Source organism: Lepidothrix coronata, unplaced genomic scaffold, assembly GCF_001604755.1.
Source record: "Lepidothrix coronata isolate B3197 unplaced genomic scaffold, Lepidothrix_coronata-1.0 Scaffold65, whole genome shotgun sequence".
In the NCBI taxonomy this organism is placed as follows: Eukaryota; Metazoa; Chordata; class Aves; order Passeriformes; family Pipridae; genus Lepidothrix; species Lepidothrix coronata.
The window spans coordinates 1,990,564-2,004,333 of record NW_016690245.1 but is presented as its reverse complement, the minus strand read 5'-3'; the positions used below and the strand labels follow the sequence as shown (position 1 = coordinate 2,004,333).

Below are 13,770 nucleotides of genomic sequence, written 5' to 3'. Positions count from 1 at the left end.
ATAGCATCAGTCAGAGATAAGATTCTTGTTCTGAAGACTTCAGGCTGTTCTTTTGTCAATGGTTTAACCACTAAATTGTGTTTACAATCATTTAGTAAATGAACCTTTGGGAATACTCAGAATGGGGTTTTTGAAGGTGTAGAACAATAGTTACTGTAGACCTAACCTACTAAAGTAGATCTTACCTTTTTGGATTGTACTCCAAGTGTTTCTGTGCTGTAAGGAGAGCTCCAACATGGCAGATGTGCAGTGAACATGTACAGGGCAGCATGGAGCATTTTCTAAAAGCCCACAGGAAAAATCAAGGGGATAGATGTGTTCATTTGGTAGGGTTTCTGTGGTTTCTGTGAGCCCAACTCTGACATCCCACAGCTAAGGTGGGATGTCCCTGCTTGAGCAGGACCATAAGTCACAGCCTTATAGACAGAAACACTGGTTCTGTTACTCACTTGGAGAGTTTACTTTTAAGCACCCAGGTGAATATCTTGTGCTCTCAGGACTTGTTGACTTACGTGATAGACCTGAGTGCCAAGGGAAACTGAAAGAAAACAGGGCAGGGATTATATCTCCATCCCTGCAACACCCAGCAGCCCCACTCTTCTCGGGTTTTGGCTGTTTTTTTGTAAATTTTGTTTTTTTGTTTTGTTTTTAATGTTACAATACGGAGTAATTGTTTTAAACTGAAGGAGGGTTAATTTAGATTAGATATAAGGAAGAAGTTTTCTACAGTGAGTGGTGAAACACTGGCAGAGGTTGCCCAGAGAAGTGGTAGGTGCCCTATCCCTGGAAACATTCAAAGTCAGATTGGACCGGGCTCTGAGCAACCTGATGTAGTTGAAGATATCCCTGCTCATTGCAGAGGTGTTGGACTGTATCACCTTTAAAAGTCCCTTCCAACCCAAACTATATCCATATGATATATATGACAAACTACATGATTCTATATCCACCATTCTTTTTTCCTTCTTCTCTGCTGAGAGCTGGACCTGGCTTTGTATTTAGCACCTCAGTATTACAGGTTAAATTCACCAAGCAGTCAGGGTGGATTTGTGAGCAGATGTAAGTACCAGTGTTACTGCAACAGGCTTTAGGTTGCAAAAATTTATGTTGGAATGTTGTCTAAATAAACTGCAGAAGGGAAACCCTGAAGGCAGAGAGCTGGCAGGAGTTGGATAGCTTCTGAAAATGCAGGCTGCTTTACAGCATGTGAAATTAAAGTAGCCTGGGAGCCTGTTCAGTCTGTTCAGTCAATAGGTGCAGGAGATGCTCCAAATAAGCACACACAGCCTCTGAGCAATGTTTTGAACTCCTCCCTGTTGCCATTTCCTGCTACTGTCAGTGCTCGGTGTTTCCTTCATGCTCTGGCATTATTACTATTATTATAATTACTGGGGGTGTTGCAAGCATATTGCTTAGGCAAAATGATAATGGAAGAGGTGGCACTAGAGGTATCGGAGGCAAAGAAAGGAGGGGCAGCAGTTTATGCTGAGGACACAACAAAAATCTCTCTCAGCGGTACCAGCCTCTCAGTGGACACACAGTCTGAGATGTATTTGCACTGCAGCCACAACAGGACATTTAGAAGACTTGAATTAGCATTTACATTAGCCAGTGTCTAATTCTCTAGTTATAGCACCATGGAGCTCAGTATGGGGTGGAAAACCTGTCCAGGAGCTTGTGCTGGGCTGCAGTGGCCTCTAGGCTCTCTTGCGTCCCACTGAGTAGGATGATCCCTGGTAAGGTTGGCAGTGTGCTTGAGTAGTGATTGTCCTTTGATTGCCAGGGTGAACTGACTGATGCCCTTTCTGGAAAGTAGGGGCCTAGAGCCCTCTAGGACTTTCCTTGCATTGTGGGTTGAATTCAGGTGGGCTCAGAGCATGGTGGCTTATGGGCCTGGTGGGAAAGATGAGAAGGGAGTGGGATGTGAGTGGGAAGAGATTGTGCATTGGAGGAAGGGGTTGGGTGGACACACTCCAGAGCAGGTGGACAGCCAGTATGAGTGCTGGCATGGCTGCACGTGCTGTCTGGATGCATCCATAGTGTATGTAGAAGTGAACAGCCAAAGTTCAGGTACTGTGGTTGGTGATGAGTGGGCTGGCTAGGGGTGACTGGAGTAAAGTTAGAGTAGAATAGAATAGTTCAGTTGGAAGGGTCCTACAATGAACACTGAGCCCAACTGCAAACCAAGTGACAGGACAATTAGTTTTGTGGCTGTCTGTGGACTGTTGCTACCCACATGTGAAGAGGACTGCAAAATATCCAACAAGCGTTCATCAGTTTGCATTTGCAAGAAAAAGAGAAAAAAACCCCACCCCATTTTTATAAAATAGCAGAGTCTAGTTGAAAAAGAAATTGCAAATAAGGGAGCACAGAGACTTCATATAGTGCTGGGAATATCTCCCCTGCTGCATATGGCATTTGCAGGCAAGTAACACCATCCACACATGTGGCCAGGTTAATAACAGTATTGATTTGTCTTAATGCAGTTATTAAAGATGAACCTCGGAGGTGTGGGAGGGCCCTATTGGTAATTAGCATCAAGATTGATCAAGGATAGTATCAGCCAAAGGGGGGCATATGGAGGCTAGAATAGGGCAGGGTGAAATAGTGACCATTAAAGGAAGAAAAGTGCCCAAAACACTTGAGGCTTCTTCATCAAGTAGAAAGAAATCTACTTAAAATATAATGTCTATGACTCAAAGAAAATGAATGGGGTTAAAAACACCTAGAAAAACAAAAGAAAAATAAAAGCGTCTGCAATAGTTTTGGTGCAAGCCAAGGCAGGTCTGAGGACTGTACAGGACATGGCAGAGCTGCAGTGCATTCAGGGAAGGTAGAGGTGGGTGATGTCTGACCACTGAGAGGGAGTTTTACCCCTACCAGATAGGTCAAAGCATGGTCTGAAAGAAAAATCTGTTAGTTTGGTTTCTCTGGTCTGTCAATGAAGCTTTTTTTATAAGGAGGATATTTACAAATTATTATTTGGAGCAGTCTCCTCCTTAAGCTTTTTGCTAGCTGCTCTGAAAATAGTAGATTGATGCACCTCTTCCTGCCCAGCCTCCAAAAGTTTCTGACATCTCTTCCTTTAATTCTGCTTTGTAATTGAATTTCTGTCATAAGTTGCTTCTGCTAATTCAATTATACTGACCTTTTAATTGGCAGTGAATTTGAATACTGCACGGACTGTAAACATAGAAATTAACCTATGCTGTCCAGTTACCCTCTACTCCTTCAGGTTGGAACAAAGGTTTTGTATAATTATAAGAATTTACGTAGCCATTTTTCTTGCTGAAAGTCTTTTGAGATGCCAAAATCTAGCATCTGGACCGTGAAATTACGTTTACTGTGAGCATATAAATATGGTCAAAAAATCTTACACTATTCTGTAAGGTTTGTTGGACGGGGAAGGCACAACGATTTTGTAGCAGCGACACAGAAGAGAAATTAAAAGAGTTTGTGGATTGTGTTTCCTATTTTGCCAGTGACCAAGTTCAGTCCTTACCTTGCCTTTCCATTGGGTTTTATTTGGTTTGCAGCTTGGAGAGATAATATCCATCTCTGTATGAGATGAGGATCCTAAGATTTCTTCATAAAAAGGTATTGAATCTAAAATGATTTGCTTAAATGGTTGTGTTGCTGCCAGGTTGCCACATCTGTGAGTGCCTATCCAGGCATCTCAAGAGTAATAGAAAATTTCATGGAGTCTTTGAACTTCCTTTCTGTGAGCAGAAGACTGATGTAGTTGAAATCTGGACTGATGAGGGAAGATACCAGGATAAAATAAGAACGCAGTCATTTAGAGAGCACACACTTTAAGGGTTTTCTCTTTTTCTTTATGTTTTCTTCCAGGCTCTCTGGGCCTTAGGGAAGGGTTTGTTTAAAACAACCCCTCAGATGCTGGGAAGCTGCATATGGGAAGGTTGGTCTTCAGTAAAAGCTGTTCAACGAGCATCACCAGTGATCAGGGGAGAGGGCACCTTCAGGGGTTGACTGGGGACTCCACATCAGGGCAGGATACCGTGACCTCACTTCTGTGACACTTGTCTTGTTCTTGTGATTTGTAGAGGGAGCTGCATTTCAGCTGGCTGCTTGACTTCTTTTCAATTTCTTCATGGTGTTTACTTCAGAAAAGCAAGCGGTGGAGAATTTGTGATGTTACCATAACAATCAATAAGCAAAAGATATAGTGCTAAATTTTTTAAAAGGAGGAGACGAAATTGCAGTACAGTCACTCTGACTTATTACAGTGTTTTTCTGGAAGTTAATAAATTATTTCCCACTTAAGCATCTTCTGGAGCAGAGTAACAGGTGGATAGAAAAAGAGCAGATGATATAATGTACTTCAGTCCTAGTTAGGTTTTTGGCACTGTTTTGATATTCATAGAAGAAAACTAAGGAAAACAAATTTTGGTGAAACTTTTGCATTATGGATGGTACAAGGTGAGTGTGCTGACCATGATCCAGACCTAGCTTCCATGTGTCATCAAGCTCAGAAGTATTGGGTGAAGATTTCCAGAGGTGGACCCTGTGGCTTGGGTCATTGTAATTGATGCATTTGAGAAAATGCTGGTTCAGACTCAACAGGTAGCACCGAACTAGGGGATGTTACAAGCGCTTGGGAAAGTCATTGGATTTTCAAATAGCTTTGGACAGAATCAGATAATGATTTTGGAGGGTCCATCATTTGCGCCCAAAGGCTTTAATGTGGGCTTCCAGTTCTCCCTGGTGAATGGGTTGACTGTACAGACTACTCAGGGTTGGTTGGAGGGCTCCACTGAAAAACGTCTTGGGATACACTGCTTTACCAGGATCATCCTGCCCCAAAGCAATAGACATGTCCTTCCATGAACAGGAGGATGGACTTTTTGTCCTGTGTTGCATGTCCTGGTGCTTTGACATTGCTGGAGTACTGGAGCCTTCATGGGGCACTGCACTACTGCACCTGAGCGAAGATGGAGAGAAAATGAGGAAGGCCAGCTGAAGAACAGGACTCAAGATGGGAAGGAATAGGGTGTTTGGCTTGGAGAGAAGGTGAAGGATTGGCACAAGGAGTTTGCAGTGTCAGGCAGCCTGCTCTGAGGGAAGAAACAGGAAACCTCAGTCCCATGTCTGGAGGGGTTAGGGCCAGTAGAAATGAGTGTGAGGGATGTCACAAAAGAAAGGAACTCCTGGTTGCAGGGATGGTGAAGTGTTGAAGAAGATTGTTGGGAGGCTTTGGTAATGTCTGGAATGTCTGTGGCTGGGGTTTGGCACTGGGCAGACCAAATGTGTGTGTTGGGAGGGGCTGGAGGCACTTGGGAGCTAAACCTGGTGGGATTTCGTTCGCAGAAGTTAGAGGATTACTGGGTCAGACAGGGATCTGGCAGGAAAGAAGTTGGTGTGTTGGGCTGGAGGAGATGAGTGCTTCCCAGCTGTGCCTGGCATAGGTGGTGGAGGAAAATCATGGTCAGCTCTGTGAGAGAGTGGAAATCAGAGCAAGTAACTTGTTTTCAATTTTCTAATCCACAGACTTTGAGAGATTAGGAATTGCAGGAGCAGGTGAGCTTGATCCTGGTGCTCTTATCTGTGACTCCTTAAGGGCTGATGAACCCTCAGCATTCACAGATGACAAATGCTGAAGGAATGCAAATTATTATACTCTGCTTCCTTGAGAAACGTGCTCAACTGAAAGAAGGTGATTTCTAACCTTTCAGAGCAATGCTTAATGGCTTCAAGAAAACTTGAAACTGGCTCTTTCATATTTTTCTTTTATTTTTCTCTAGTTTTTAGGTCTTAGTATGGCAATATTGTGTAGTATGAGTCAAGCAAACCTGACTCTGAACTTGATACTTGCTTATTTCGAAAAATGAGTTTTACAGAAAAAGATTTAAAGCAAGAAGAGTGTTTTCAACAGATTATTGAGTGTCAGAAAAATTTGCTGTTTGAATTCAAGACAAATCTGTGCATTTTTCAACATGGAAATGTTTTCTATTTCAGGACAAATAATAAAATGCAAATTCACAACAAAGTTGTTTCTCAGTGTAGGGTAAGAACTGGAGATGGGTTTTTGCATGTTTAGACTACTCTGATTTCTTTTGCTTTTAGGGGGAGGCTGAGAGTGTGAAGATTGTCACTTTTAAGAAAACTGTAATGTAAAGTATGTTTGGTTTGTGTCTTCTTTTCCAGGTACTTGAGCTCTGTGGACTTTCTCTGAAGAGATTCCAAGATAGGTGGTGAGTACTTTTCAGATCCTGCTCCTTTCAAGGAACTCTTTATATTAGTAATTGAAAAAATAAATGAGGAATAGAAAACACAAAGGTTTTTGTTCTGCATTGGGTGCAGAAGTTTGCATTTGCTGAGGTGATGGCATGCTTTAATTTTAAAGCTCTCAGGGCTAATCTTTGAGCAGGAGTTTGGCATCAAAATGTTAAGCTTCACCTTTGCACCAAAAAGAATTTCTTGAGACTTGAAAAGTGAACTAAAACGTTACATTTTCAAAAATATTTGAATTTAGGGAAAACCTGTACAAATTACACTGTATTTTTTGCTAAAAGCCTTCACATTCCAGTGGGACAGTGTTTTCTGTGTCAGAAAGCAACCTTAGGGTTTTTTTTCCCTTCTGTTCTGTCTGTGTTAATCTAAAGGAATGCAACTTCCAGAAGGTTAAATGAGCTGCATAACCCATGCTAATCTCTGCCACATGTGACTGATTTTGTCCTGCCTGCACTGAAGACTTCCATGTATTTCATCTGTATGCACTTCATTAGGTTCTTATTTGTAAGTAAGTGAAACATTAAATCAGTCAAGAGCTACAGGAGAACGAGATTGCTGAAAACTGCCACTGTGGTGGCATTGCAGGTGCAAAGTCACCTCTTACATTGATTTTAATCAGTGCAATTTCTTTTCCTCTGGTGGAGCTGATCTCTCTGACAGGTGCTAGCCAGTACTCTGCTTGGTAATTTGTTTTTGTTTTTTCTAGAGAAATACATACTCTGTTTCCTCTTTCACTTCTAGATTTCTTTCCAATGAGATTAACCAAATTATGTCATTACCCATTAATTCCTCAGGAAGTTCATCCTTGCATTGCATTTCCCTAGTGCACAGGATACAAGCTATTAGAGCTCTTGTGTTCAGACTGACTAATGAACTATGTCGGAATGCCCCAAACCTCTAATCGACTTCTCCATCTTCCAAATCTCTGTATTTCCCATAGATCAGATGCCTTTTGATACATATGGTCCCAGTTTGATTTGAATTGTTTGTGCAGCTGAAATGTAGCTGTCTGCACTGGTTACTTCTCAGGGCAGGGGAGGATGATGGAGTTTGGTGTGTTGTGCGATGCTTCTGTCCACCCTAAATACATGTTCATTTTGGCCAGAAAATTGTTTTTATTTATAAGGGGCTTACTTAGTGCCCCATAAATGTATTTGTTATACATTACATCTTTCATCAGTGAAAGCATCCCTTACTTAGTAAGCTGTATTTTCCTTATTTTCTGTGTAAGGGAAAGCTAATTTAACCCTTAAATGGTTTTTCTGACTGAGGCTTATGTCTTACAAGGCCAAATCATGAATTCCATGTGCCTTTTGTCAAAATGCTCTTGTGAACAATAGCTTATGAACCCCTCCTCTTCCCTGTCCCCACAACTATGATGGGATCTGTATTGTAGACCTGCATGGTTTGTACTGCTAACTGCTGAATTGGGACCTGAATATTCAGTGGATCTTTTTTGAGATGTTGAAAAATGAAATAAACTCTCTTCTAAGAACAGCGGAGAGTATGAGATTGGTGACTGTAAAACCACGTGTGTAAAGCCCAGACAGTTTTAAACTGTCTGTTTAAATTGTACTTAAAATTAGACTTTCTTTTCTTCTTGTTTCAGGTAACACCCAAACAGGGTATAAGTAAAAACCCACTTGTTGATACTCCAGACTGTGCTTGCCATAGTTCATGTTTCTTTCTCCTGGGCAGACCCTTTGGGTAGGGCTTTCAAAAGCATGAAGCTCTGTGGTCTTTTGTGGCAGCTTGGGCTCCTGATGCACTTTTGCAAACAGTTTGGAGGTGTTGAGTGTTTATACATCACATTTTTTGCTGCTTTAATGGTCTGTATTCCTCCTTGCCATTTCAAATTCAGGTATGTCCATGATTTCAGTCTTGGAATTTACATAATCCATAGGAGTATGAAGGTACATCTACAGAGAGTAACAATTCTTGTATGGAGCCTTACAGTGGTCTGGCTGTGTCAGTTCATATTTAACACGTAGTAAGAGACAGCCTTGAAGACAGACCAGTGCTGAGCCAGGTGGGCATTTTCCAAAATGTAATGTGTGGCCAGTGGCACATGCGTGGCTTCAGAGCAACGTGTAGCATCACGGAAACAAAATGTGTATGGAAGTGCCTGAAAGTAGCTTGAATTTTGCCCCAGCTGAGCACATCTGGAGGTGAGGGTGCTGGCCAGGGAAGGAGGGAATAGGCACGCGGGTGCTCTCCTGTTGGGATACCACAGACTCTGAGTGAACAAGCTGCTTACCTGCATTTTTGCCTGTAAGCGCATAAGCAGCTCTGGGCAGGGAAGACCAGGGAGCCAGACACACGATGAGAGTTGCACCCGTGTCAGGGCCACCCTGGGCAGGATGGCCAAATCGACAACTGTGTTGGGAGGTCTTGTTTCAGGGTGCTGCTGGGGTGACTGTGCTGCAGATTTGGAGATGTGATGTGGGCATGAGGGTTGTCTCCATCCCAGGTGAGATGCAGTGGGGCCACAGAAGTGACATTGCTCTGGCCTCTGTGCTGTTTTGGAGGAGCACGAGTGCCTGTGACCCATGGCCAGGGAAGGCAGAGAGTGGGGCATGAAATGGTGTGATCCACAGCAGAAACTGCCTGTTGCTTGCATGGACATGGAAACAGGGCTCCTCTCTTCTCTGGTCCAGAAATGGTGTGCATTGATGGAACATGAAAGTGAAACATTTTGCAGCCAAAGACTGACAGATCTGCCCTACCAAACTGGCTGTGAGAAACACTCTATTTTTAAACTGAAAGCTGAGTTGAAACCTCTGCGGTGTTTGTTTTTGAGGAAAGGAGGGTCCCCTTGAATGGGAGTTTGCATGCAGTACTGGCGGGTTGAGCTTCTGGAGATATCTCAGTACCACCTGTGCCAAGGCATGGAAATCGAGGAATGTTCTTGCCATTGGTGCTGGGATGATTTTTGGAAATATGCTCTATGTCCTGTGCACAGAGCAGGGCATCTCCCCATGACTTGGCTCTGGAACCTTCTCCATTACTAGAACATCTCCCCTCACCAGGATGTCCTCATCCCTGAGTCCCGATGCCTTCTAGCATGTCTCTTCCTCTGCTGCCCCTGCCAGCATCTCCCTGCCTTCTCTATAGCCCACCCGTGTCCTCATATCCAGGGTCCCATGGGATCACCCCTCCTGTGAGCGTTCAGGCTCTGCAGGAAGAAAAAAGCAGCAGCAGTGCTGGGCTGAGCACCAGGGCAGAGCAGGAGACAGGAGCAGGCAAGACAAATGGGAATTGGAGGCTGTTTTCTCCTTCCCTTCAGCATCATCTGTGCTACAGCCTTGGAAAACTCCCTTGTCTCAGGATTCAAATTCAAGTCCTGTTGGGGAAAGGAAGACCTTGCAGTGTTGTTAACTTTTCCTATTACCTTTCCATGCTGTCTGGAGTGATCTGTAAGGGCCAGATGTCTGCCATACATAAAACTATGCTGCGGGAGCGGAGTGGAAGGGGGAAGTGCAATTAATTGGAAAATGTGTCTTAAAAAAGAACAAATGGGGAGCACAATAGCAAACGAAGTACCTTGTGTGAGTGGCTTATGTAACAAAGTAGTTGAGAAGAATGTATTAGGATTTAGTGTGTCATTAATCAAAGCTTGCATTTTTCTTCTTAACCACCTTTAAAAATTGCTGTTTGAGTCTTTGTCTTTTACATTTTAATTATAAATAGGTTTGCTCTTATTTTCACTGTTGAGGCTTTTTGTGTTGTATTGCACATTTGCTTTCCATATACACCGTTTGCTCATTCAAGGATATTAAGAAAAAAAACCCAGAATGAATATGCAACACTGCTGTTCATCTGTGTTTGTTTTTATGAATGAATGTTCTACATGAGTGCACACAGGCTTGCTCACTTCTCAAAAACTTCTAAAATTCAGACTTTTTCATTAATTCTTTACTGGGATGGGGATAATTTAAAAGCTGTCTTTCCTTTTTGAAAAGTAAATTATTAGCCAGCATTTCCAGTCTGGAAGATAGTGGGGTTCTGTGTTTGCCCTGTTTTCCCCACTGTGTACTGTGCCTCCCACAAACACCACCTGCCTTCTACATTTTGTAGAGATGCTGCTATATAACATGGAAAAAGGAGTGTCTCTTAATGCAAGTATCTCGTGTTGATTCACTGCTATACAACTGTTCATCCCCTAAGAGTGTGGGATTACAAAGCATTATCATGCTCAGATTGACTCAGGTAGTGCTATTTTTATTTAAGCTGTATTAAGGTATCATTGTGAATCTTTGGTCTTGCAGCGTGGTGTAATACGATTTACTATTTTTACAAAAAATCAACATGGCTGTACAAATCCTGTCCATGGCTAGAGCTGCAAAGATTAGTCATGAACTCATCACTTTTTTTTTCCCCCTTTCCTCTATGGTGAGTTGTTACACTTTTAATTTTTGTGTGACCTCCATCATGTTGGCCAGGCTTGGAATAAAATAAGAGGGTGCCTTGGCTTATGGTGTCAGGGACTTGGTACTTGCTTAGAACAGCTTTGACATAAGCAGGGGGCTTTGGTGTAAGAGGGAGGCAGGTTTGGGTATGCTCAGTGGAGTTATCTGAGCAGCCACCAAGAGAGTGCAGTGGGTTTCATCCACCTGAGCCCTTGTGGAGCCATCTAGTTCACACAAATGAGACCTTCCCTGGACATCATAGCAGCACTCCTGTCCCTCCACCTCGCTGGCTTTTACATCAGGCTCCACCCCTCTTAGTCAAAAAATGGTGGTAATTTGGAGTCGATCCATATCTTACTCTGCTCTTCCTCATTACCCTGTAGCAGCTTGGTACCCTGGTAATGCAAAAATAAACATACATCCTAAATGTGGGGTTGGCTGAGGGATGCAGTCAGAAATATCTACAGACAGCATGTCTGTCTGGATCCCTGCAGTTTGGACAGGCTGCCAACTATTGTGTTTCCAGAGGGACAGGAAAAAAAATAATCATGGCCTTTCTTCAAAAGGGAATGCAATGAGAAGAGGTGTGATTTTCCTCAATTGGGACAAATATGAAGTTGATCAAAATGAGATTCCAATGGGTCTGAGAGGAGTTACCACTAATAGCATGGTTTGCAGAGATGGTGGGTGCAAAAATGACTTCACAACATTGCTTTGGTGCTTTAGGAATCACCTAGCAGAGTTACAGTAGCCCAGGGAGTGTTTCCTATAAGTGGCTGGGATGCAGCTCCCTTCCTGGGGAGCTCAGCAGGAAAGACATTGCCAGCCCTAAACTTCCCACCTGTAGGATTTGCTAGGATGGGAGACTGTTTCCTGAGGGAGAGTTTCTGGGCATCTTTCTGGCCTTCATCGGCATTTGGAACAAGAGGTGATGGTTGACAGGAGTGGTGTTGGAGAGAGAGGCTGAATGTGGACATCCTCCTGGGCTCTGGATCCCAGGGCACCCTGGCTGGCTAGCAGCTTAATTGCTGTAATTGGCTTGTGGCACCCAAAGGTGCCAGGATCCTGATGGGAACGTGGCCACGAGCAGCCACAGTTGTTTTGAGTGTGGTCTACAGTTGTGTGACTGTGAACATTCAGAGAGACAGAACGAGCATTTCAATTCCCATCAAACCTTCCTTTGAAATGAAATAGACATTTAATGATGGGAATTTTTACAGCCTTCTCCTTAATTACCAGGAACTCAGAAAAACTTTCAATAACTAGTTGACTACTAACTTTCACAGAAAAAAAAGCCAGTGCCAGTGGCAGGATGCTCCACAGTTCAGTGTGGGCAGCACAGCATGTCCACTGAAGGGGTGAGAAGATGCTGTAGGTTTACCAGTGCAGCTCCACAGCCAGCTTCTTGCATAGTCTTGCTGACCATGAGCTGTTGCATTAAGTGTGGAAATCAGCTGATGATGTCTGATCTTCGTTATGCCATTTAGGGCAGAGGAACATAAACTGTCAATTTTGCCATAATAAAATGCATGGATAATTTTTGACGTGGGATGCACGTTGGGTTTGAGCATAGCCAGGCTGGAGGGCAGAGAAAAATTTCTTTATGTTAATTAAAAGGTGTTTTGAAGTGAAGGCTGAAAAACACATTCTATTTTGAGGGTTTTGACCTATCTAGTATGTTTGGTTCTTTGTCCTTTTTATACTTAACATCTATTTTAAACTATATTTAAGTGTTTCAATAGCAAAATTAACCATTTAACTGGCTAACCCCTTGCAGACTTACAGGTCTGAGCATTTTGCTGCAGCTGTCTTGCTGCATCCCTGCTAGGGCCTGGGGCTTGGGCTCCATGGCTTTAGTAATGATTTTGTTCAGGGGGCTTGGTTTGGGGCCTTTTTTTGTGAGGGGGCAGTTCCCCCCAACACCACTAAGTGTTGCATGTACATCTGCTGTTATATCCAGATATTGCCCTCCTCTTGCATAGTGACCTGGTGCAGTTCCAGTGGAGCATTGTTGGGGTGCACACTGATTTTTGTGTGAACAAAGAGAGTCTCAGTTAAGCCAGGCAGTTTTGTTTCCTTCTCCTTATGTGTTTGGTATTTATAAATATCACCGTTGAGCTACCAGCAAACCTGGTCACTTAGCAGTCAAAATCCCAATTGCTCCCTTCCAGAGAGCTGACATGCATTCCTGGGCAATGCAGATGTATTTGTCAGTCCCTTGTCTAGATTTTGCTGTTGTCTGGAATGAAGCATCAGGATCTGCAGTTGAACTAGATGATCACTGTAGTTCCTTTACAACTGAACTACTCTGTTCTGTTCAAGTGCAGGCAGGATTGGAGAGCTGGAAGAGGACTGGGCTGTAGATCCCACCTGTACCTGTGTTACTGCTTTGGTACAAGAGGAGTGGGAGAGATCTCTGCTAAATGCTTGCTGACTGGCTGTCTTACCCCCTAAAGCCTGAGAATTAATTGTCTTCATATTGATTTCATCAGCAAATGGAGTGTGGTCACAAAATGTAGTAAATCTGCTACAGTAAAAATGAAATGGACTCAGCTACAGAATTTTTCATTCCACAAAATATGATGTTTGGTCTTCATTGAATTTAAAAGGGAATGTAATTTGACATTTTATTCAATGAAATGCCAGTGGAAAAATAATTTAGGAAAAATATTAGTCTTTTGTAATTTAGAGGAGGAAACTTCATTTTAAGGATTTACCATCAAAAAATTATTTTGTGGCCTGTCAGTATTAAGGCATGTGTCTTTATGGGTATATATCGTGTCTCATTGTTTGTTGTGTACCATTACTACCTATATGTTAGGATGGTTAGTTATCTAGTTCTGATCATTTGTATTGAAATCACTAAGGCAGGTTGTTTTTAAGTATTTTTTGTTTAGTTTTTTTCTAGGTTAAAATACCTTCTTTCTGAATTATAATTAAATATTTTAACACTGTAACAAGGAGCACAATAGATATGTTAATTTGAGTGTCTCAAAATAGAAACTTTGGGATGTAAAACCTTGTGCTGATTGGTTTCAGAAAATACTAGGAGTACCTTCCTTGAGTTTTCCTTTGTCTTCTAAATGTTTTGAATCTGAAGAAAAGAGCT

General features: G+C 42.6%; 1 protein-coding gene across 2 annotated transcripts in view; it reads left to right on the top strand.

The window, feature by feature from the left end:
• HPCAL1 (hippocalcin like 1) overlaps positions 1 to 13,770 on the top strand; it is an 80,454-nt gene that overhangs the window by 24,445 nt on the left and 42,239 nt on the right. For both annotated transcript variants that reach the window (XM_017818145.1, XM_017818144.1), the window contains exon 2: positions 6,166 to 6,212. The gene's annotated coding sequence lies outside the window, so the exon portion shown is untranslated. The remainder of the gene's footprint in view (positions 1 to 6,165; positions 6,213 to 13,770) is intronic.